This window comes from Tursiops truncatus, chromosome 9, assembly GCF_011762595.2.
Source record: "Tursiops truncatus isolate mTurTru1 chromosome 9, mTurTru1.mat.Y, whole genome shotgun sequence".
NCBI lineage: Eukaryota > Metazoa > Chordata > Mammalia > Artiodactyla > Delphinidae > Tursiops > Tursiops truncatus.
The window spans coordinates 33,809,546-33,832,310 of record NC_047042.1 but is presented as its reverse complement, the minus strand read 5'-3'; the positions used below and the strand labels follow the sequence as shown (position 1 = coordinate 33,832,310).

At 36.4% G+C, this 22,765-nt stretch overlaps 1 long non-coding RNA gene across 2 annotated transcripts in view; it reads left to right on the top strand.

Moving 5' to 3' along the window:
- Positions 1-22,765, top strand: part of LOC109548846 (uncharacterized) — a 410,544-nt gene that overhangs the window by 347,124 nt on the left and 40,655 nt on the right. The window contains exon 4 of one of the 2 annotated variants that reach the window (XR_002175017.3): positions 20,464-20,597. The exons of the other annotated variant lie outside the window; for it this stretch is intronic. This is a non-coding gene — a long non-coding RNA (uncharacterized lncRNA). The remainder of the gene's footprint in view (positions 1-20,463; positions 20,598-22,765) is intronic. 2 annotated transcript variants of the gene reach the window in all.

Sequence of the window (22,765 nt, the reverse complement as noted above, 5' to 3'; positions counted from 1 at the left end):
ACTTAGTGAGAGTATCACATCACCCAGTGTGCAGTGATGTGTATTTCGGTTATAAAATGAATGAGGGGAATTGTATGCACTTGATGTTACTCACCAGTACTCCTTAGTTCTGCTGGATCAGGGAGTGTTGGGTCAAGCCAAACAAAATGCTATTTCCAGAAATCTGTTAAGCGGACTTGTTGGCTCTGTTATATTTTAAGAGAATGGGAAAAACACACCCACTCTGTAGAAAAGAGGCTTCAGAGTAATTTGCCTGTAGTCTCTACCTTCTTCTAGAACAGAGGTCAGTAAACTAGGGCCTATGGACCAAATCGAGTCAGTTGCCTAGTTTCTTACAGCCCACAAGCTATTTGTTACATTCTCAAATGCCTGGATTTTATAGTTATATGAGTCCCTACATAACATCCTCAATTTTTTCTCTGGGCCCTCAAAGCCTACTATATATACCCTTTTAAGAAAATCTTTCCTCTTTTCTAGAAGTCAACTCTTCCTCACTTTGCACATGCCATTCTCTCTGCCTAAAACACTCTTCTCTAGCGTGTCCACTTGACTGATACCTACTTATCCTTTAAGTCTCAACTCCAGGATTCCATGTTTTGCAGTCTTTCCCTGACCTATCACAGAGTCAGATATCTGTCTTCTACTTATACTTGGAAACTGTAGTATTATGGAACACCTCTTCTCTGATTCAGGGGTGTGCTGGAACCAGCTGGTAAGAACCAGTTGTATGCATCTCTTCCCATTTCTGTATTCAGTGATATCACTCTGGTATCTTGAAATTGATCATGGTGGGAGTATTTACACCATGGAAATCGGCAAACTCCACAGACTGGTGATTGCCTCTTCCCCCTGCCCCCTAAAGAGCAGGACGGTTAACTTTACTAGCACACCACTGATTATCACAATGGTTTTGCTTGCTTGGTTTTTTTGTTTGTTTATTTGTTTCTTTTTTTTTTCCCCTAACTCTGTAACCAGGGTCAGAGCTACTTAAAGATTGAGTCTGGATTTTATTCATCTTTGTATCCTATACTGCCATATGTATAGTAAGCAAAGCATGCTTTCTGAATTAATGAGAAACTGAATGAGTGAATGTTGTGTCCATGGAAAAATAAAAACCTTTTCTGTAATCATTTCTGAATCCAAGGAATAATAAGTTAGTGGCCTGAAACTAATGTAAATTAGAGATGTTTGCTTAAAGTAACCGTATTTCAGATCCTCAATAAAAAATGAAGGATGAGAAAAAAGTGAGTAATGTAAAGAGATTGAATAATAAGATAATAGAATTTTCCAGCTGAAGGTATTCCTAAAAATTATAAATTCCAGAATGCTGGTGGCATCCTGGAATAAGTCTTCCAGCCTTTTGATTCATGTCCCAGCCTCTTTAGGCTACACTGGAAGCCAACAATTAGACCACATTTGTCAAAGGAACCTCCATCTCCTGTGCCTGTATTTTCTCCTTTCCTATGTTGACCTCCTCCACCTAATCTCTCCTTCCTTTCTTTAATTTTGGCTGGGGAAGAGGGCTGTTGTAATATAAAAACTAGGAAACTAGATCCTATTGGTAGAAAACGGAAGATGAGTGGAGAAAGGAAGTAAGGAAAATATGTCTTGGTCAAAATTAAACATGGCAGGAATATAATAACCTAAGTTTACATTCTGGGACCTTATAACTTCAAAAATCTCACTTTTTCTGAGCAGTGTGATTTGACCAGTGAGGACTTGGTACAAAAATAACACACACACACCAAGATGCCTCCTATATTTCTCAGGGTGCTAGCTTCCTTTAGTTTATCTCTATGGCTTCTAATTATGAAAAATGAATATTTTTCAAAGGACAAAATGATTCCCTACATATCCTAGTCAACCCCTTTCTGGGACTTCTGGGACCCAGGTGACTCTTAAGTTCTCTGACTGTGAATGTAAGCTTAATTCTCTGATTTCTTCTTCCTATTTCTCTCAAATTAAACTAAGAAAACATTTCATAGGTGTAATATAGTGCATACACTTTAAAGTAGACAAAGCAAGGCATATGATTTATACCGTAAGTCAGAAAAGTCTCAGTTATCATGGTCACAGAGGAGAACCTAAAGGGAAGAGGCTGTATTTCTACAAAGTAAAGATTCTTGCAGAGGCAGTGGAAGAAATGAAAGTGGAAATCATTGTTTCTCTGTCTAAACTCAATATCTGAATCTTTCAAGAATGTTTCTCAGTGGTTTTAATATATAGTTCTTTCTCACCCTATTTTGACAGAATTTGAAATTCTTGTTTTGTGAAAATAATACATCTATCAAATATATATTATTTTTCATGACACACAATTTGTTCCCCAGAAAGGCATTCTCTCGTTCCTCCCACCAGCGATGCAAAAGATCAGTTAGTCTGTGGTGAGTAATCACTTTTCGTTGCCCCATTGCATTCAGAATAATAATGCTGAATATATAGACTATCTTTTTGTTTGCATGACTTACTCAACATTACAGAAAGCAGCTGGAATATGAATTGTTCGGGGTTAAACTACAGTGCTTTCCAGTTTTAAATACTGAATCTTTTCCGCAGTCCCAATACCCATAAGTGCTACTAAAACTATTTCACACGTGCAGTCCCCAGATCTTCAGGCAGTTCAATAGTCCATGCTGTCTCAAAGCAAAAGACAGACAGTCCAAGTGATGGTGTTGCCAAAGCAAGGGGGTTGTATTTGGCTCCTGACTTGAAGGACAATCTAGCTACTGTGAAAATCCTGGGAATTTGACTTCTGTTATAATTGGATCAGATCTTTCCAGCAGCTCCTTCACGGGGATATTAGTTTCATATGGAACCTGCAGTTCTTCCAATTTGAGCCTTTGATCGTACAAATAAATGTTGAAATGCTGATGCTGTCATGCTAATAGAATTGGTGACTGGATTTGTATTCAACTGTGTGAAAGACACAAGGAAGTAGGCCATTCACTTAGGAGGCACGGTGCTGGTCTAAAGATGATGAAAAGATTATCTAAGTTTAAGATTTCCAGGAGAGAGAGATTGGTTCAAGATGGCAGAGTAGAAGGACATGTGCTCACTCCTTCTCGTGAGAGCACTGGAATCACCACTAACTGCTGAACAATCATTGACAGGAAGACACTGGAACTCACCAAAAAAAGATACCCCACATCCAAAGACAAAGGAGAAGCCACAATGAGACGGTAGGAGGGGCACAATCACAATAAAATCAAATCCCATAACCGCTGGGTGGGTGATTCACAAACTGGAGAATACTTATACCACAGAAGTCCACCCACTTGAGTAAAGGTCCTGAGCCCCACATCAGGCTTCCCAACCTGGGGTCTGGCAATGGAAGGAGGAATTCCCAGAGAATCAGACTTTGAATGCCAGCGGTATTTGATTGCAGGACTTCGACAGGTCTGGAGGAAACAGAGACTCCACTCTTGGAGGGCACACACAAAGTAGTGTGTGCACCAGGATCCAGGGGTAAGTGACCCCATAGGAGGCTGAACCAGACCTACCTGCTAGTGTTGGAGGGTCTCCTGCAGAGGCGGGGGGCATCTGTGGCTCACCGTGGGGACAAGGATACAGGCAGCAGAAGTTGTGGGAGGCAGTCCTTGGTGTGAGCCCTCCTGGAGTCCTCCATTAGCCCCACCAAAGGGCCTGTAGGATCCAGTGTTGGGTTGCCTCAGGCCAAACAACCAACAGGGAGGGAACTCAGCCCCACCCATCAGCAGACAAGCCGATTAAAGTTGCACTGAGCTCTGCCCACCAGAGCAACACCTAGCTCTACCCACCACCAGTCCCTCCCATCAGGAAGCTTGCACAGGCCTCTTAGATAGCCTCATCCACCAGAGGGCAGACAGCAGAAGCAAGAAGAACTACAGTCCTGCAGCCTGTGGGACAAAAACCATACTCACAGAAAGATAGACAAGATGAAAAGGCAGAGGGCTATATACCAGACGAAGGAACAAGATAAAACCCCAGAAAAACAACTAAATGAAGTGGAGATAGGCAACCTTCCAGAAAAAGAATTCAGAATAATGATAGTGAAGATGATCCAGGACCTGGGAAAAATGATGGAGGCAAAGATCGAGAAGATGCAAGAACTGTTTAACAAAGGCCTAGAAGAATTACAGAACAAACAAAGAGATGAACAATACAATAACTGAAATGAAAAATACACTAGAAGGAATCAATAGCAGGATAACTGAGGCAGAAGAACGGATAAGTGACCTGGAAGACAGAATGGTGGAATTCACTGCCACAGAACAGAATACAGAAAAACGAATGAAAAGAAATGAAGACAGCCTAAGAGACCTCTGGGACAACATTAAACGCCACCAGCATTTGCATTATAGGGGTCACAGAAGGAGAAGAGAGAAACAAAGGACCCGAGAAAATATTTGAAGAGATTATAGTTGTAAACTTTCCTAACATGGGAAAGGAAATAGCCACCCATGTCCAGGAAGTGCAGAGAGTCCCAGGCAGGATAAACCCAAGGAGAAACACGCTGAGACACATAGTAATCAAATTGACAAAAGTTAAAGACAAAGAAAAATTATTAAGAGCAACAAGTTAATGTTTTTCACCAGATTTGGGAATTTGGGGGTCATTCCTTTTTCCACATAGTTTTTATTCCCTTTTCTCTCTCAGCCTCTCTTCCCTGTAAACCAATTACACATGTTTTAGAAAGACTGATACTGTCCCACAGATCTCTGAAGCATTACTCATTTTTTAAACCTTTTTCTATCCTATTGCATTGAATAATGTCTGTTAGTCTACTTTCAGATTCACTGATTCTTCCTTCTGATATTTCAAATCTTCTATTGAGCCCATTGAATGAATTTTCCATTAATTTATTGTATTTTTCAGCTCTAAATTTTCCATTGGGCTGTTTTTAATACTTTCCATTTCTTAATGAAGATTCTCTATTTGTTGACTCATTGTTCCTTTAATACTTTGGATATATGTTCTTAATTCTATGAACATATTTATAGTTCCTTTTTTGAAGTTTTTTGTCTACTAAATCCAATATTGTGCCCACTCAAAGTCAACTTCTATTGATGGCTTTTTATTTTTTCTCCAAGTGTGAGTCACACTATACTGTTATTTACATGTCTGGTAATTTTGCTTGCAAATTGGCATGATAAATTATATGTGGTAGTTACTGGATTCTGTTTTATTTTTCTGATGGTTATTGGGCTTTTATAAATAATAAATAGATTTCATTTTTAAGTACTGTTTTGGATTTACAGAAAAATTGAGTAGATAGTACAGAGAATTCCATACACCCAACCCCAATTCCTCAAAACAATCCCCACGCAGTTTCCCTGATTATCAACATCTTGCATTAGTGTCGTCCATTGGTTATAATTAAGAGCAAATACTGACATATTATTATTAGCTAAAGTCCATAGTTTACTTTAAGATCTCTCTTTGTATTGTAAAGTTCTGTGGAGTTTGACAAATTCATAATAATGTATATTTGCCATTAGAGTTTTATACAGGTTAATTTAACCACTCTAAAAATCACTTGTGCTTTACCTGTTCATCCCTGTCCTCCCTCCCTGTGGACTGTTGACTGCCACTGATTTAAAAAAATCTGTAACACTGGTCATGTTTTTTTTAAAAGACAGTAAAAACTGTCTATATAACTTAGTCTTTTCCAAAATATCATTTAATTGAAATCATACAGTATGTAGCATTTTTAGATTGGCTTCTTTCACTCAGCAGTATGCATTTGAAATTACTATGTATCTTTTCATTGCTTGATAGCTCATTTCTTTCTATTGCTAAGTAATATTCTATTTATGAATGCACTACAGTCTGTTTATCCCTTCAACTATTGTAGAACATCTTCGTTGCTTTCAGTTTTGGGTAACTATGAATAAAATTGCTATAAATATTAATGTACAGGTGTTTGTGTGGACATAAATTTTCAACTCAACTGGCTAAATATGTAACAGCACAATTGTTGGATCATATGGAAAGACTATGTTTACCTTTGTAAGAAACTGCCAAAGTGTCTTCCAAAGTAGTTGTACCATTTTGTATTTCCACCAGCAATGAATGAGTGTTCCTGTTGCTCAGCATCCTCACTCGCATTTGGTATTGTAAGTGTTCTGGATTTTTACCATCCCAATAGATATGTAGTAGCATCTCATTGTTACTTAAGTTTGTAGGTTTTTAGTGACATGTGCTGTGGAACATCTTTTCATATACTTATATGCCTTCTTTGCTGAAGTGTCTTTGATATTTTGCCCACCTTTAACTGGGTTGGTTGTTTTTATATATATATATATATATATATCGTTGGGTTTTAAGAGTTCTTTATATTTTGGACTCAAGTCCTGTATCTAACATATATTTTGCAAATGATTTCTCTCAGTCTGTGACTCATCTCTTAACAGCGAGCAAAAGTTTTTAACTTTAAGAAAATCAGGTAATAAAATGTTTCTTCCATAGATAGTGCTTTTTGTGTTCTATCTAAAACTCATCCCCAAACCCATGGTCACCTAGATTTTTGTCTTGTCTTATCTTCCGGAACTTTTATAGCTTGCATTTTATATTTCAGTTTAAGATCCATTTGAGTCAATTTTTTCAAAAGATGTATGTTTCTAGATTTTTTAATATGGTTGTCCAACTGTTCCAGCACCATTTGTTAAAAAGACTATCTTTTCTTGGAATTGCCTTTGCTCCTTTGTCAAAGATTAGCTGACTATATTTGTGTGTGTCTATTTCTTTGCTTTCTACCCTTCCCATTGATCTATTTGTCTAGTCTTTCCCAAATATGACATTGCCTTGTCTACTGTAGCTTTATAATAGTATTGATTGATTGATTTTTTATTGAACTATATAGTTGATTTACAATATTGTGTTAGTTTCAGGTGTACAGCAAAGTGATTCAGTTACATACACACACACACACACACACACACACACACACACATTATATATATATGTATATGTATGTATGTTATCTTTTTAGATTCTTTTCCCTTAAAGGTTATTACAAAACACTGAGCATAGTTCCCTGTGCTATACATTATAGGTCCTTGCTGGTTATCTGTTTTATATACAGTAGTGTGTTTATGTTAATCCCAAACTCCTAATTTATCTCTCCCCACTTTCCTCTTTGGTAACCATAAGTTTGTTTTCTGTCTGTGGGTCTATTTCTGTTTTGTATATAAATTCATTTGTATCATTTTTTTAGATTCCACATATAAGTGGTATTATATGAAATTTGTCTTTGTCTGGCTTACTTAGGATTATAATCTCTAGGTCCATCCATGTTGCTGCAAATGGCATTATTTCATTCTTTTTATGGCTGAGTAATATTCCATTGGATATATGTGCCACATCTTCTTTATCCATTACTCTGTTGCTGGACATTTATGTTGCTTCCATGTCTTGGCTGTTGTAAATAGTGCTGCAGTGAACATGGGGGTGCATGTATCTTTTTTTTTTTTTTTTGCAATACGCGGGCCTCTCACTGCTGTGGCCTCTCCCACTGTGGAGCACAGGCTCTGGACGCGCAGGCTCGGCAGCCATGGCTCACGGGCCCAGCTGCTCCGCGGCATGTGGGATCCTCCCGGACCGGGGCATGAACCCATGTCCCCTGCATCGGCAGGCGGACCCCCAACCACTGTGCCACCAGGGAAGCCCTCATGTATCTTTTTGAATATGGTTTTCTCTGGATATATGCCCAGGGGTGGGATTGCAGAATCATATGGTAGCTCTGTTTGGGGTTTTTTATATAATAGTTCTTGAAGTGTGTAGTGTCAGTCCTCTGACTTTGTCCTGCAGTATTGTGTTAGCTATTCTGGGTCTGTTGCCTTTCCGTATAAACTTTAAAATGAGTTTGTTGATAACCACAAAGTAACTGGTTGGGATTTTGATTGGGATTGCATTGAATCTATAGATCAATCTGGGAAGAATTGACATCTTAACAGTGAGCCTATTCATAAATACATTAAGTCCCCTACGTACAAACCATCAAGGTGTGAACTCTCAAAGATGCGAACATGCGTTCACATGTTGAATCACCTAAGTTATTTCATGTGTCTGGCATGCATTGTCACATGTGTGCATTCTCTACAAGTGGTTGTGCTTTTGTGTACTTTACTGTACAGTACTGTATAGAGTACAGTAGTACAGTATCTTTATTTCAAGCCCCGAATATCTGGAAGCAAATGTAAAAGTAGCAGTGATGTAGCTGGTACTACTATACTTTTCAAGGTTCTGTACTCTAAGATTTAAAATGTTTTCTTTATTTTTTGTGTTTGTTTTTTATGTATTATTTATGTGAAAACTATTATACACCTATTACAGTATAGTACTATATAGCCGATCGTGTTAGTTGGGTACATAGGCTAACTTTGTTGGACTTACGAACAAACTGGACTTACGAATGCGCTCTCGGAATGGAACTCGTTCATATGTAGGGGACTCACTGTATAGAATATTTCTCCATTTATTTAGATTTTCTTTGATTTATTTCATCAGGTTTTCTAGTTTTTCTCATATAGATCCTGTATATAAGTTTTTAGATACATACATAAGTATTTTTGGTGCTAATGTAAATGGAATTGTGTTTTTATTTCAAATTCTAGTTGTTCATTGCCCATACTAGGGGAGCGCAGTTTTGTTTACTAACCTTTTATCCCTGCTCTTGAATGAGTCCACCAGTTTTTCCAGTAAAACTGATGATTTTTGCTGTCAACCTTGAACTGAATCAACCATCACTCATCACTTATAAAGCTTCAGATATTAACACTTGAGCTGCAGTATTTGAGTGGGGTGAGATTGGAAGCATACCCAGGCAAAAGGCCAGAGAATTGCTATTGGTTTTCCCCAGTGTAGTAGCAGTTTTTCAAGAGTATACACATCTCATTTTGTTGTATGTCTTTGGTCACTTTGAAATATCCTGAGATACTTGAAATAATTCTTTTTCTTTTACTATTTTATCCAATTTTATACTTGCTTTCTGTATGGAGAATGGCTTGATCTCCACACACAGATATTATTGAAAGTCCACAACCTGAATTTAATTATTTAAACCCAAATATCCCCCTTCCTTAAATATGCTTGATGCCCAAGAATGGTGTTAGTTGACTGCTTCCAAAATAAAGAACCAGTCTAATACCTCCATATTAAGCAAAAATATTTAAAGAAAGTATGTTTCTTATCATACTTATACTCCATGATATTTCTTGCATGAACAGAGGAGAACTCACGGCATTACAGACTTGGAACCAGATAAGATGTTGGGAAATTTGACACAAACCTAATCTATTCCATAGAATTACCAATTATATGATGGTAATCTTTTCCTTGATTTAATGAATTAGTACTAACTGTCCTAGGAGAGAAGTGAACTAGTATCTAGATCTTCATAATCTGCTTTTGGTAAAGTTTTAATGATTATGGGAAATGTGTCTTTATCCAAACTTACCCATCATGCTTTCTATCTAGTCTTGAGGAAGTTATAAGACCTGTTTGCTCTCTGTCTGATGAATATAACTCATTAGATTTAGCTGTGTCACTTAGGTAACCGACTTAGGGAAAGGCCTCATACAATGAAATGTTGAAGCCTAATTCTTCAACAAAATAAAAAGCCTAATTCTTTCTGCCAAACAAACCCTGAAACTAGGAAAGCCTAATTTCCTATAGCATTTTCTTGGAAGCAGAGGATAAGGAGTTCTGATTAAATCCACATTTGATACAGCTGTCTGGAAGTAGCATGTAAATCCTACAGAGCTGCCAAGGCAACACATGCTGTCCTCATACATTTTTTTTTCCTTTATGATATACTTTATTTATTTTTCTCACACATTTCAATTAATCACTAAATTAAGTCTACATGTGAGAATGAAAGGACTAAATATTAGTCAAGAACCATTCACAAATGCAAAAATTATGTTCTATTTATACTTGATGACAATTTATTTCTGTAGGAAGTTCCTATTAAGTCCACTCATCACTAAGAATAAATGAAAATGAGCTTGAACTTTGCAAGTATATTTGATTTTACAGTTGCCTTCCATAATAATATCTAGGCTTACCAATTTAGACACAGATATTACCAGAAACTTTATAAATATGCTTATTTGTGTGCACATTTGTCAAAGCTAATCTTTGGTAATAGGCTCACATGTATTAATGATTATCAAATGAATGTGTTGTTGATATTTTGGTTCTCCTCACTTCCCTGTTATAGCTCAACATTACAGACCCTCACTGGAAACTTTCCTCAGCTCACTGCCTTTTTCTCCCTCTGTTACACTTGACTATTCACAATCCAGTCCTAGATGAGCCCAAACATCCATATTCTGCTTTACTGAATGTGCATAGCTGGACAGTGATGGAAATGATCATACATGGGCAAGGCGGTATCACTTATCAATTCATAACCACAGCCTCAAATGGGTACACAATCACAGTGTTTTAGAGCAAGCTCACATTCTTACTATCCCACCATGTATATATAGCTCCTTTCCTTCAATTCTCCATCTCCTGTGTTTCTCATATATAACTGGTATCTTTTCCCCATATTGATGATCTTTCCTCAAAAATCATGTCCACTGAGAGCATCCTCATCTTACTTGAGGGAACTCCTTCTTACCAGTTTAACAGGCTAAAAGATTTGGGGTCAACCTTGGTTCCCCTCATTCTTTCATACTCCACCTCTCATCTATCAGCAAGTCTTCTTGATATTCAGGAGTTTCAGAATCTAATCACTTCTCACCTCTTCCACTGCTGCCAGTGTGATCTGACCTACAATCTTGGTTATTTCAATACCCTCCTAACAGGTCACCAAACTTGGCTGAATTGTCTTGGTTCTAATTGCCATCACTTAAAATAATGCCTGCCACTTAGTAGTTACTTAATAAATATTTGATAAATTAGGAAAGTTTGATTGAATGAATGAATTAGCATTCAAACATAGTTTAAAATTCTTACTAAAGATAAACTCACTCTTTTCAACAAACGGTGCTAGGACTTAATATTGTTAAGATGACAGTATTACCCAAAGCGATCTATGGATTCAGTGCAATCTGTGTCAAAATCCCAATGACATTTTTGGCAAAAATAGAAAACCCTATCCTAAAATTCCTATGGAATCTCAAGGGACCCCTAAATAATCAAAACAATTTTGTTCTGAAAAAGAATAAAGTTGGAAAAGTAAACTCAAAATAAAAATAACTCATAAACCCTCTTATTCCATACCCTCTTCCACTGAATGTTCTGTTTTCTACCAGTACTACTTTCCCCAATTCTCGCACCCACCAAATGCGCTTTTTATAAATCACAAAAGTGTTGTCTACCCCTATAGTGTCTACCTTCTTACTTGACACTTGTCCATCGTCTTCCTCTGGATTCTGCATTCATATCCCCCACTACTCCATGTTCAGATTCTAAGAGACACAACCTTACCTTAAATGATCTCTTAGTGGGATTTTACAATCTTATTTTCTTTGTCAACAGGTCTCCATATTTTCCTCATACCACTCTGTGTTCTCATTACTTTTCTACTTTTCAAGTTATCTCTTGAACCAGACTTTAAGTGTCAGAGATCCTCTAGACTCAGGACCAGGCCCCTTGTTTTCTCTTTCTGTACTCTCTCATCCTTCCATCAAATACCCCAACCCCTGTTCCGCGTGGCAGACTCCTCATCCCTCAAGTGTTTATGTAAATGTCATTCAAAGAGGGCTTCTCCTGATGACCCTAATTCTCCCTTTTCTCCTTCCATTTTCTGATTATTCTGCTTATCTTCCTAAAAGTTATCTTATTCATTTCGCCATTCTTAAATTTCTTTCAAATCACACTTGGAATCAGTTTTGAAGATTAAATCACGCATTTATAATCTCTTAAATTTTCTCATAAAAATTTATTGAAAATTGCTATGGTATGGTAGAACACAGCCATAATTATTTAGGAACTTCTCTCTGAAAGCTTGGACAATATTCTTTTTCCCTTTGGCGTATGGTGAGTAAGTTGCTAACGACAGAGGAAAAGAAATGTTATTTTTTAAAGTGTATGTTTTTATTATTTCCCACTTGTTCCCCAAATTATATCTTACCAAGGAATTTAAAAATATTTATTCATAGAAATCTCAACCAACATAAGTATAAACATATATATTATAGTTACCAACCACTATTATTTTATTTTTATGCCACAAATGAAATACAACATACATAGTAACTCGTTCTACATTTTTATGGAAAGTGCATGACAGGCTTGCCTTCTCTTATGCATTTCCCCATTAATTCCACACAGCACCAGCATGAGACCTTTAGAGCCACAGAATAGAGAAAAATAATCTGCCTCCAAAAGTCCTGTGGGATTCCCAGCTGCACTGGTAGTTTATGCCCAGTTTGAACAGAAAATGGCTGAGCCATAGTTAACAGTGTTAAGTTTGGTTCCAATAACATTTAGTCTGTGTGAATTACAGAGAGACATAGGAGCGACCAGGGTGATTTGAGGAACTGTCACTCTATCTCCATTTTCTTTTAAATCAGATAAATTCTGTGATGAAATCATGCAAAATATAAAAGGGAAAGAAGTGTTAAAAATTAATAAACAGAAACTTCAATTAAATAGAGTTGGGAGTCCAGAAAGGGGAACTCTCATGCCGTACCACGATAGCAGAGCCCAGTAGGAAAAAGAGACTCATCTTTTTTCCTGGCAAGGACTCAGCCAATGAAAAGCCATGGACTCTATGTTTACTATAGCCCTCTCAACTTCCTTTTTCCCTCTATAAAAGCGTTCTTCTTCCCTTGCTGTAGGGGGACTTGCACGTGACTCACCATGTGTTGCAAGACCCCAAATTGCAATTCTCTTCTGATGTCTAATAAACCCGTCTTTGCTGAAGCAATATCTGGCAGTCTACTTATTTAAGGTCAACAGAAGCATAAATGAAAGTCACTAATTGTAAAAGATAGATAACACCTAAAACAGGAAGGAAAGACAAGTTTATCACAGAAAATATTTTGGAAGGGTACCTATCATAGAATATGGTATATCCATATACTTGTAAATTAGCACTACCTTTCTGCAGTATATTTAGTCATCAGGGTATGGAATACTCAAATGCATCATCAGATTGTAAACTGAGTGATCAGAATAATAGCTAAAATCATTTCTATCGGGTAATGTGGCAGGCTTCAAATATATTGAGTGTAAAAAAATGTTGTAATTAAATGCTTTATAAAAAAACCCCTCTGAACTAAATTCATTAAAACAGAAAAAAGCATTAGCTTGCAGACAGCCAGATTAAAATGTTGTAATAGCTACTCAGAGTATTATTAATTTTCTCAACTTCTTTGGTCTTCATTTTTCTATTGAAATATGAGAAAAACAAGTTTAGCTCATAGAAATACTGTGAAAAGCAAACTATATGACCTGTAAAACATTTGATTCAAGCAGCAATTTTAAAAAGACACTTTCCTAATTGAAATACATTGCTTTTAAGGTCTGTCATATACCTCAATTTCTGGATTATTCAGTTATATTAACATTTCTCCCCACTGTCTGAAACATTAAGACAATGATGTGTGTGAAATCTCCTCTCAATTTTGGTAAATGTTAGCAATTAAGGTGATTGATGGTGTTTCAGTGCTCCATTATTCCTATCTCCTCAGTTCCCTGGAAGATGTTTTGGAATCCTTGTAAAAGCCCCAGTGATCTGATAATTCCTTTAATTGTTTTCAAAGATATATTAAGTCCTCTGACTTCCTTAATTGACACTTTCTAATTGCTGTGCAGAGCTTGAGGTAAACTGAGGAGGAAAGAAATTGTAAAGGGGGTACATACTGATTTAACCTTTGAGTTAAAAAATAAGTGCTCTTTAGTTTGTAAAACACCAGTTCTGTAGCCACCATTATGAACACCAATAATGGGTATTTGAGCAGCATTTTTTTAAGTGTATAGTGGTTGAGACTGGTGCTTTTAAAGTTCAGTGTGCCTGTAAACATCTGGGAGCTTGTTACAATGCAGATTCTAATTCAGTAGGTCTGGACTGGGAGCTGAGAATCTGTATTTCTAAGCTCCTGGGTCATGCCCATCCTGTGGGGCCTCAAACTACTACTACTCAATCCTTGAGTAGCAAGGATTTTGAAGCCTTTGCTTGTGTAAAGAAATTTGAGCAAAAAAGGAAATCATCCAGTTGAACTTCACTTACTGTTTAGAAACGGTTTGGGCTATGCAGGGAAATCTTCTCCAAGACACTTTTATATTTTCAGAAGGCAAAGCAAAGTCTGAGTAGATACATATGGAATAAACTCATCCAGTATGTTGGAAATAGTGTGGGGTTTGGTGCCAGAGATCTGGCTTTGAATTCATTTGGGCTACTCACTAATTGTCTAATCCTGGGCAAAACTACCTAAATAACCTTGATCCTCAGTTTGCTTATTCATAAAATAAGTTCAGTAACAACTACTTGTGAGATCATTATAAGCACTAAAAGAGAAAACATGTCATCAGCATGATGAAAAGTGAAAGTATTTTTTTCTCTTCTTCAGCATACATAGTTGTATTTTTATATGCTGTCTATGCCTTGTACTGTATATTACACTTTACACTAGCAGTATTTACAGTATGAATATGTCAGGTTTTTTCTATTTTAAATAAGTATTCAAAATGTTAATCATTTCATTGCGATTATTAAATATCAGTCATATTTAATGGTGAGTCTTTGACAGGAATCAAAAGATTTAATTATATAATTATTCCCATACTAATTAGTATCTAAGTTATCTTTACATAACAATGACTGAAACACACTATCAAAAAAATTGTGAACTGTCTATTTCAGTTTTCTACATGTACACAAAGTCAGAGACCTGAATTCAAGGCTTAGCTCTGACAATAATTTATGTTTCCTTGGGAAAGACACTTAATTCCTGTGGACCTTGGCTTCCTACCCTGGAAAATCAGATTGGATTACAACTAAAATCTCTTCCATCTCAAAATTTCTAATTCCCACCCTATTAGGGCTCTTGCACCTCATTGGCTGAAAGTTTAACCGCATGTATGCATATACCATGGCAGAATAGTGAGACTAGTCTTTGAACAGTCAAGTGTGAAATCAGCTATGTAAATTCAACACTCACCACATGAGTATATTCACACTCAGTTCACAGTTGATGTTGATAAAACCACTCATATAAATCTAAGATAATTATTATTGAACATTTGCTAGCTACTCTTCCACATTTTATTTAAAAAACTAAGTTATTTAATCTTCATTATAACCCTATGAAAGTAAGTACTATTGGTATCTTCACTTTACAGTTGGGGAAAGTAAGGCACAGGGAGGTTAACATGCCTGTGGTCACTTAGGGTTTTGACCCCATGACTTGGCTCTGGAGGTCACATTCTTAACCACTACGATAAGCAAGTAGTTTCAGCATAAACATAAATGTTTCCTAACTCATAATTTATTTAGTCTGTGAGGTGGGAGCTCTGAATTGACTTTTTATTAGTTGATTTATGTATACGAGGCTCCCATAAAATCATTCTTTCAACCGTGTTAAAGATTGCCCCCACAAGCATTTTGACCAGAACCTATTATTTTGTTTCAGTGTCCTTTGTAGACACACATTTAAGGACAGATTTTTTGATACCTGCTTTGCCCCACCACCCCTTACCTTCACTGTACCACCCTTCCCTCCAAAGAGAAAAACTTGCTTAAGCGACCCAAGAAATGAAAATCATCAGAAAGTCACTCATTCTCTTTTTGTTAGCACGTTTGCAACTCTAAGGAAAAGGATTTTCTTCTTGATAGTATTGCAACACGTTATGCAACTTCTAGGGAAAATAGTTCACTGCGTTTTATTGGTAACAAGTCGAGTAAACATAAATTCAAGTCCAAGTTAAGTAGTTACGCTTTTTGAAGATTTTATATCTGGTGTAGTCTGCTCAGTGTCACCAAGTTTCCACAGCAATATAGCTGTAACATTCCTTCTGAGAGAACTTGCATCAGGCACACTGGAGCAGATTTATGTCATCAACCCCGACAAGGTATTAATCATTCCCTGAGGTCACTTTCAACTATCAGAGTAAGTCCACTTGAAAAAATTGCCAAAACTGCCTTCAAACCAGGTCTCATGGTTAGCTTTCAGTGGTGGAAAAACAGAAGTTGAAAATTCACAAAACAAGTTTCTTGGCAGAGAAGACATGAAGACTGTGATTCAGATGGGGGTGCTGCCATTCCTTAGCACACTTACAAAATGTCTGTGTTATGAAAACCAGGACACACTTGGGGGAAAATAAACAGATTTATCAGCCTGGTTACAATTTTATGAGGTACAATGTTGAAAAGTTTCCACTGTCTGTGTGAAATCCTGACAAGATAATTTAGGCATGGCGGGACTTACGTGTCCCTTCTGTCAGATGCTAGAAAAAACATTAAGAGCCAGGTACACTTTTCTCATTTGAGACTGGGCCAGGTTCTAAAGATCTGTTTATATTTTCAAGATTTTATCTTTGTGGAAGTCAAACAACTAGCTTAAGTACATGTTTGGGAGCTGGTTATTACCTCACTAAATATCTGTCGTCAAATTGAGGAGAATGAGAGTACTAATATTTAGTCAGGAGTGTTCCATTGTCAAGTGCCTCAGATTTAGCTGGCAGAGGAATTGCATCTCCATGGGAACGTTCAGAGACCTGAACTATATCTGAATCTGTGCTTAAAAGTATAGGGAGAGGAGGTAGATATTGAAAGGTCATCTAAGATATATAAAGATAACAATGAGTCTATGGCAAATAGACTCTCCTGAAGTCTTTTATTTGAGGTTTCTATTTGTGTGTGCATGTGGGTGGATGTTATATGTACGTAATTTAATTAAAGAAATAGATACAGAATTTTTGAAAGGAAGGACCAACTGAAAGCATCTTTTCTGTCCTCCCAAACTATTCTTTCCAACGACTTTCTTCCCCACTCCCAAGTGAGATCTTTCAGCTTGAGTATTTTCTATGCACAACTGATTCGAAAACCCACATGTGAGAGGGAGAATGCTGGCATCCTTGGTGAAGATATTTACTTGCAATACTTCTTGGTTTCTATCTACATTTAAGATGGTTGAGGATGCAATTCAGCTATTTCAAGCAATTGTGTTTATGATGTTTTTCCTTTTCCACATGTAGTCGTTTGAACAATAGGCTTTTTTCCCCTACTCTAAAGATCTTTAAGCGTGGTTTATTCCACACTTCCTTGAAACACTTAAAGTCTGATCCAAATTCACCCCTTTATTAAGAAGATTTCAGCCCAACTTTTTGAGATTTACCCAATTTATAAGGATAGTGTTATAGATCTCAAAAAATAAAAAAAAAAAAGAAGCGTTCAGGAAGTAAAAGAAGGAGTTCAGTGCTTTCAGGAACTGCAATTCTTTTTGAGTAGCAACAAATATTGACTAGATTTTTTACAGTGAAGAGTGACTTTATGAATAATTTTCCAAGGCTGCTTGGGAGATCAAATGTCTTCTTCCTACCCCCCCAACCAACCCCTTACCCATAGAACTTTTGTTCAAGAGTCCAGTGTATCATCTCACACTCTTCAGAAATGAGTATGCTTTATTTGTCCATTTTCTCCCATGCATATAAAAATCCAACTTAAGACTTTAATCAAAAAATATATAAATATATTTTTGTTACACTTAGTCCAAATTAGGTACTGTACCTGGCAAAGGTTGGGTCAAATAGAAAATGATGTATCTCTTAAGTATAGACTTGGTTATTCCAACAGTGTTATTCCATGGGATTACACGGGGTAGCGAGAGAATTCCAGATAGGAAGATAACTCAGCTTTAAGCAGCTGCTTACTACTGACTTACTTTGTGTATATGAGCCCCTCAGAGAGGAAATTATAAAGGCCGAAAATTCACATACATAATGATGAACTTCTTCCTATAAAAAGTAAGATATGAATCCCATACCCTCCCGCCTTCCCACCTGTCCTTTCTGATTTCAATGTTGCTTCAGTGGAGAAGCTGTCTAGTGGGCTATATAAGTGACTGTCTTATACTATCTTAAATATTCTCTACAACTACCTTTATATCAGGGTAGAAGGGAAACATTTGGGATGGAACAACACAGCATAGTTTGAAGATATTTAACTCCTTAGACTTAGACTATATGTGGTTCCAAACAGTAATATGACTTCTCACTGACTGCTATAGACCAAATGTTCTCATGCCTCCAAGATTCATATGTTAAATTCGGATACCTAATGTGATGGTATTTGGCGGTGGGGTCTCTGGGAGGTGATTAGATCATGAGGGCAGAGGCCTCATGAATGAGATTAGTGCCCTTGAAAATAGAGGCCTCAGAGAACTCTCTGACCCTCTTTCACCACGTGAGGTTACAGAGAGAAGGCAGCCTTCTGTAAACCAGGAAGCTGGCCCTCACGAGACACCAAATCTGCCAGTGCTTTGATCTCAGACTTTCTAGCCTCCAGAAGTGTGAGAAATAAATTTTTCTTGTTTATGAGCCATCCAGTCTATGGTATTCTTTTGTAACAGCCCAAACGAACTAACATACTGGCCCAAGGCCTACTTTCATAATGTGAAGTGTTGGGTGGTAGCTCTCTTTGATGTTTGAAGAAGATGACATACTTCTTCATAATTGTGTGTGTGTGTGTTTTAGTTGAGAGTCTTCCAAATATAATCATGTAATAGCTACCATTTGATTTTCACTTGGTCTTTTTGGTTATAGATATGAGAGACAGAGTAATAAAAATCCACAGAAAATTAAACAATATCATTTTTAGAGCAAATAATGTACTTTTTCAAATCGAGGATAACATGAAAAAGCATCACTGATTTACTAACACCTTTTCAAAAAGAACTCACTACAAAAGTACACATCAATTAATTTAAAAAATACTAATTGTAGAAATGTGAAAACAAGTGTGGCTTATAATTATGGAAATATAATAGTTTTTCTCTTTCTCCTTAATATCAAATTACTTTACTAGCCCTGTTATTAAATTACACTGATTCATAAATACTTGAATGCCACCATTTATACTATAACAATACTTTATTATTCTGGGTGGTCAGTCATACAGAAACCTAGAGAATAGTGTTCTAAAATGGAAAATCACTGTGCTTTCCCTCTATCCAAACTTGTTCTTGGAACAGTCTTGCCTTGAGAACTATAATAATGCTAAGGTTCACGAACCTTCTCTCCATCTCCTCAGAAACGTATCCAGATCAGCAATCAGCATTTCCCCATCTTTCATGGAATAAAAGGCGGGAATGTGGTCAGTTTTTCTGAGACATGTTGCCAAAATTTTAAGGTTATATCAACAGCAGAGTGGATATAAGAATGAACCATCCTTTCTATTAAAATGGGAGGAAAAGAGACCTAATTTCAATTTTTTCATTTAGAGATTTGCTTTGAACATTTTCTCTGTATTCTGTAGTGACCTGAAGTTGCTTCCACCACCACACCCAGTCCCACAAGGTTTTAATTGGCGTGCCTGATAATATTGTTTTAAATATAGCAGGGAAGGCCTCCCAGCACTAACTGTTTCTATAGAGCGTTACTGAACTCTTGGGGAATTTTTCCTCCAAAAAAAGCATGGAATTCCTCTCTGAAATATTTATTTCTCTAGGGCTGTAAGTGGAAAGTGTCTGGAATAAAAAAGAGAATGAGAAGGAGACAGTGAGAGAGCCTGGGGAGGGGGAACAGAGAAGGAGGGGAGAGAGACAGAGAGATTCTTGGTAAATAATTCTTAGCTTATAATTGGTTTTAATGACTCTAGTTACCTGTAAAAGTAAAGGAAAGCAATTTTGACAGTTTTGAAATTTGCCACTTAAATTTCACACTTGCCTTGTGAAATTTCCATGTGCCCATGGGAAGCAAATCCTTTTTGGATTTTTGCACATTTGCATTCTGCTGAGAATATATTTGACTTTTGCCAAATGAGATTTGGAAGGTGCTAACAAAAAACTTCCATGGTATGAATGAAAAGTCTACTGATCATTTCCCCTGTCTTTGGAAATACCCTTCTTTTCAAATTACCCAATAGTAAAGAGGTAAATGATTATTTATTTGCTGTTTGTTGCCTACAAAACAAACATCATTGAACCTAAAATCATCTTTTTTCTTGAACTTTTACATTGCATCTAAAACTCCAGGCTGCAGTAGTAGACAACTCACTATTTGCAGTTATGCCAAGATTTTTTTTCTGATAATAATTTCCCAGTAGTCCCTCAAACTCTAAGTTGTCTGTCATATTTGGGCCATGTCAGGATGAGATGTCCACTGCTCTGTCATCTAGAAGGATGGCATACTACTTCCAAGTCTACCCTTATTGAAGGAAGCTAATCCGCGCTTCTTTTAATTCCCTTGTTGTGTGTAAAACTTTACTGTTGGATACCTTTAGGGACTATGTAACCATGTTTGATTTCCTTCTTACCATAGTCTACAAATGGTCCTTTTGACCCACATTCTTTCTTATGCATCCTACAGAGATAATCACCAAAGAGTGGGTGTTGGCTGACAGATACTGATGTCACCAAGACCAATTAAAATGGAGAGCCAGAGTCAAAATCCTGATTCCTTTCCTGCCATCACTTCCAAAGTAGCCTTTTTCATGCATCCAGGTAATGCTTGGGCTCTCAATCCAAGATTAAAAACATCTGCTGGAGGAATTGTCAAATAGTCTTGGAACACTTAGTCGAATTCACAGGAGCTCCATCTGGGACTGGTGATACTTACTTCTTTCATATCTTTAATTGTTTCTAGCACCTCCATAGATCAAAGTTCTCTCCATAATACTTTCTTTCCATCATGGCATATTTACCCATTTTATATCAAAATATATAATCTTTACCATCTGGTTTCATAGAGGAATATAAATCTTTATCAAAGTAGATTAACATTAAGTAACCTTTTTTTTTGGCTCTGTATGCCTGTATTTCTTTCTTAAGTGCAAATTTAAGAAAATCATCCTCTCTTCAATGGTAGATTTTAAATTTAGAAACAAGATTCCTGGGCTTTTCTAACTGTGGAGTATTTTTACGTGTTGCCTGGGCTTGAATTTAGAAGTTCAAAAGAAATCAGTTATCATTCATCTTCTGTACTAGAATGATGTTTATTGCTCTTACAACATATATCACACAATCTTGATTGTAATTTTGCACATTTGCAAATATATGTCATGTCACAGAACTACAAACATATAAAGATATAATTAGGTTTAAACAATTTTTAGTACTTGGTCCAGTTCATAGCAGATACTTAACAAATTATTATATTAATATGACAACAAATTATTATGTGATTATGTACTCAATAAGTATTGTTTAAATGTTAAAAGGAAGATTTTTGTGTTAAAATGAAAATTGTGTATCAGCTAAATGTGGCAGAGCCTTAAGTAATAGAAGGCCAAAATTATTGCACATATATACAGAAATATTAGGTAATAATATGATCCGCACAAATGAATGTATCACTAGTTGTTATAACTCATAAGCTCCTATTTTCATACTATATTCCTGTGACATTTTATATTTTTCTACACTTGCACATCCAGTGTACTCTTTTCTCTCAAACACAGTGCAGTAACTTATTGCTTCTATTCACCCCACTTTTTCTATCATGCACACAATTTGGGTCTTTAATATAGACAGTTCATTACTTATAAGAGGTAAAAGTATATGTTAAACCTTAAAATATTTGTGTTGTAAATGTCTTTTCTATAGACAGATATTAGGGTTTTTAATCTCAAGTTTCCAATTGGCTGTCAGTGAGTCTCTCTTGAAAGCATAGACAGAATTCTCATTTATTATCCTTAATAAAATAAATTCACATTCTAATTTCGAACACTGAAAAGCAGTCATGGACTGAAGAGACACTTTTAACTGAGGAGATCCTCCTGCAAAAAAATGTTTTGGAATTTGGTAGACTTAGTCTTTGTCTTCATTTTGGATAGTTACCAATTCTCTAATCCTGGTGTTAAGGATAACACCTCAGTCGTGTTCCTCTTATTCCAAGGCGAAGACCTCTTCCAAGGAGCATACCAAAAATTCTAAATATACCTCATCTTCTTCTATTATGACATATGCCATTGGGAACTATGAGAAATGAGCTGCTTTTAAGGCACAGCTTTGAAAAGATAGCATTTCTTACAATGGCACATATCCTGTTAAACTTCAAACAGTGAAGTATTTTAGGAGCAAATGTCAAGGCAAGTGTTGGAAAAATTTATAGGAGAAAGGAGAAGAAATATCTAACCATTAGGTCATGTGAATACACCAATTTTTATTGAAATGATAGCTCTAGAAACTTCAGGACTTTGCTATAATATCATACATTGATAAAGTGAAACATTTATATTTGGACAATTAAATTTACAAATGCATAGTTGTCTAAAAATACAAAATGATTTTGAAATATTTAATATGGTATTCTTTCATTGCCTGAATTAAATGTGGCTGTACAAAGTACCTAGTAAAGGAGAAAAAACCTTGAAGTAGGACTCCAAAGAGTTTTAAGATTATGTTTTAATCCAATATCTAATGCTAACTAGAAATTATGATCATAGGCAATATATTTAATTTCTCTGGGCCTCATATATAAAATTAGAGGATTGGACTGTATGATTTTTAAAGTTCCTTTAAACACTAAAATTCTGTGATCCAAGACAGAAAACATTTAGATAATAGTCATTTTATTCAAACCAAGCCCCACATAAAGCTCTGTAGTATCACCCTAAACTTCAACCTGTACAAGCTGAGTGGAAAGCCTAGAATTTGCCTTCGTGATGTTC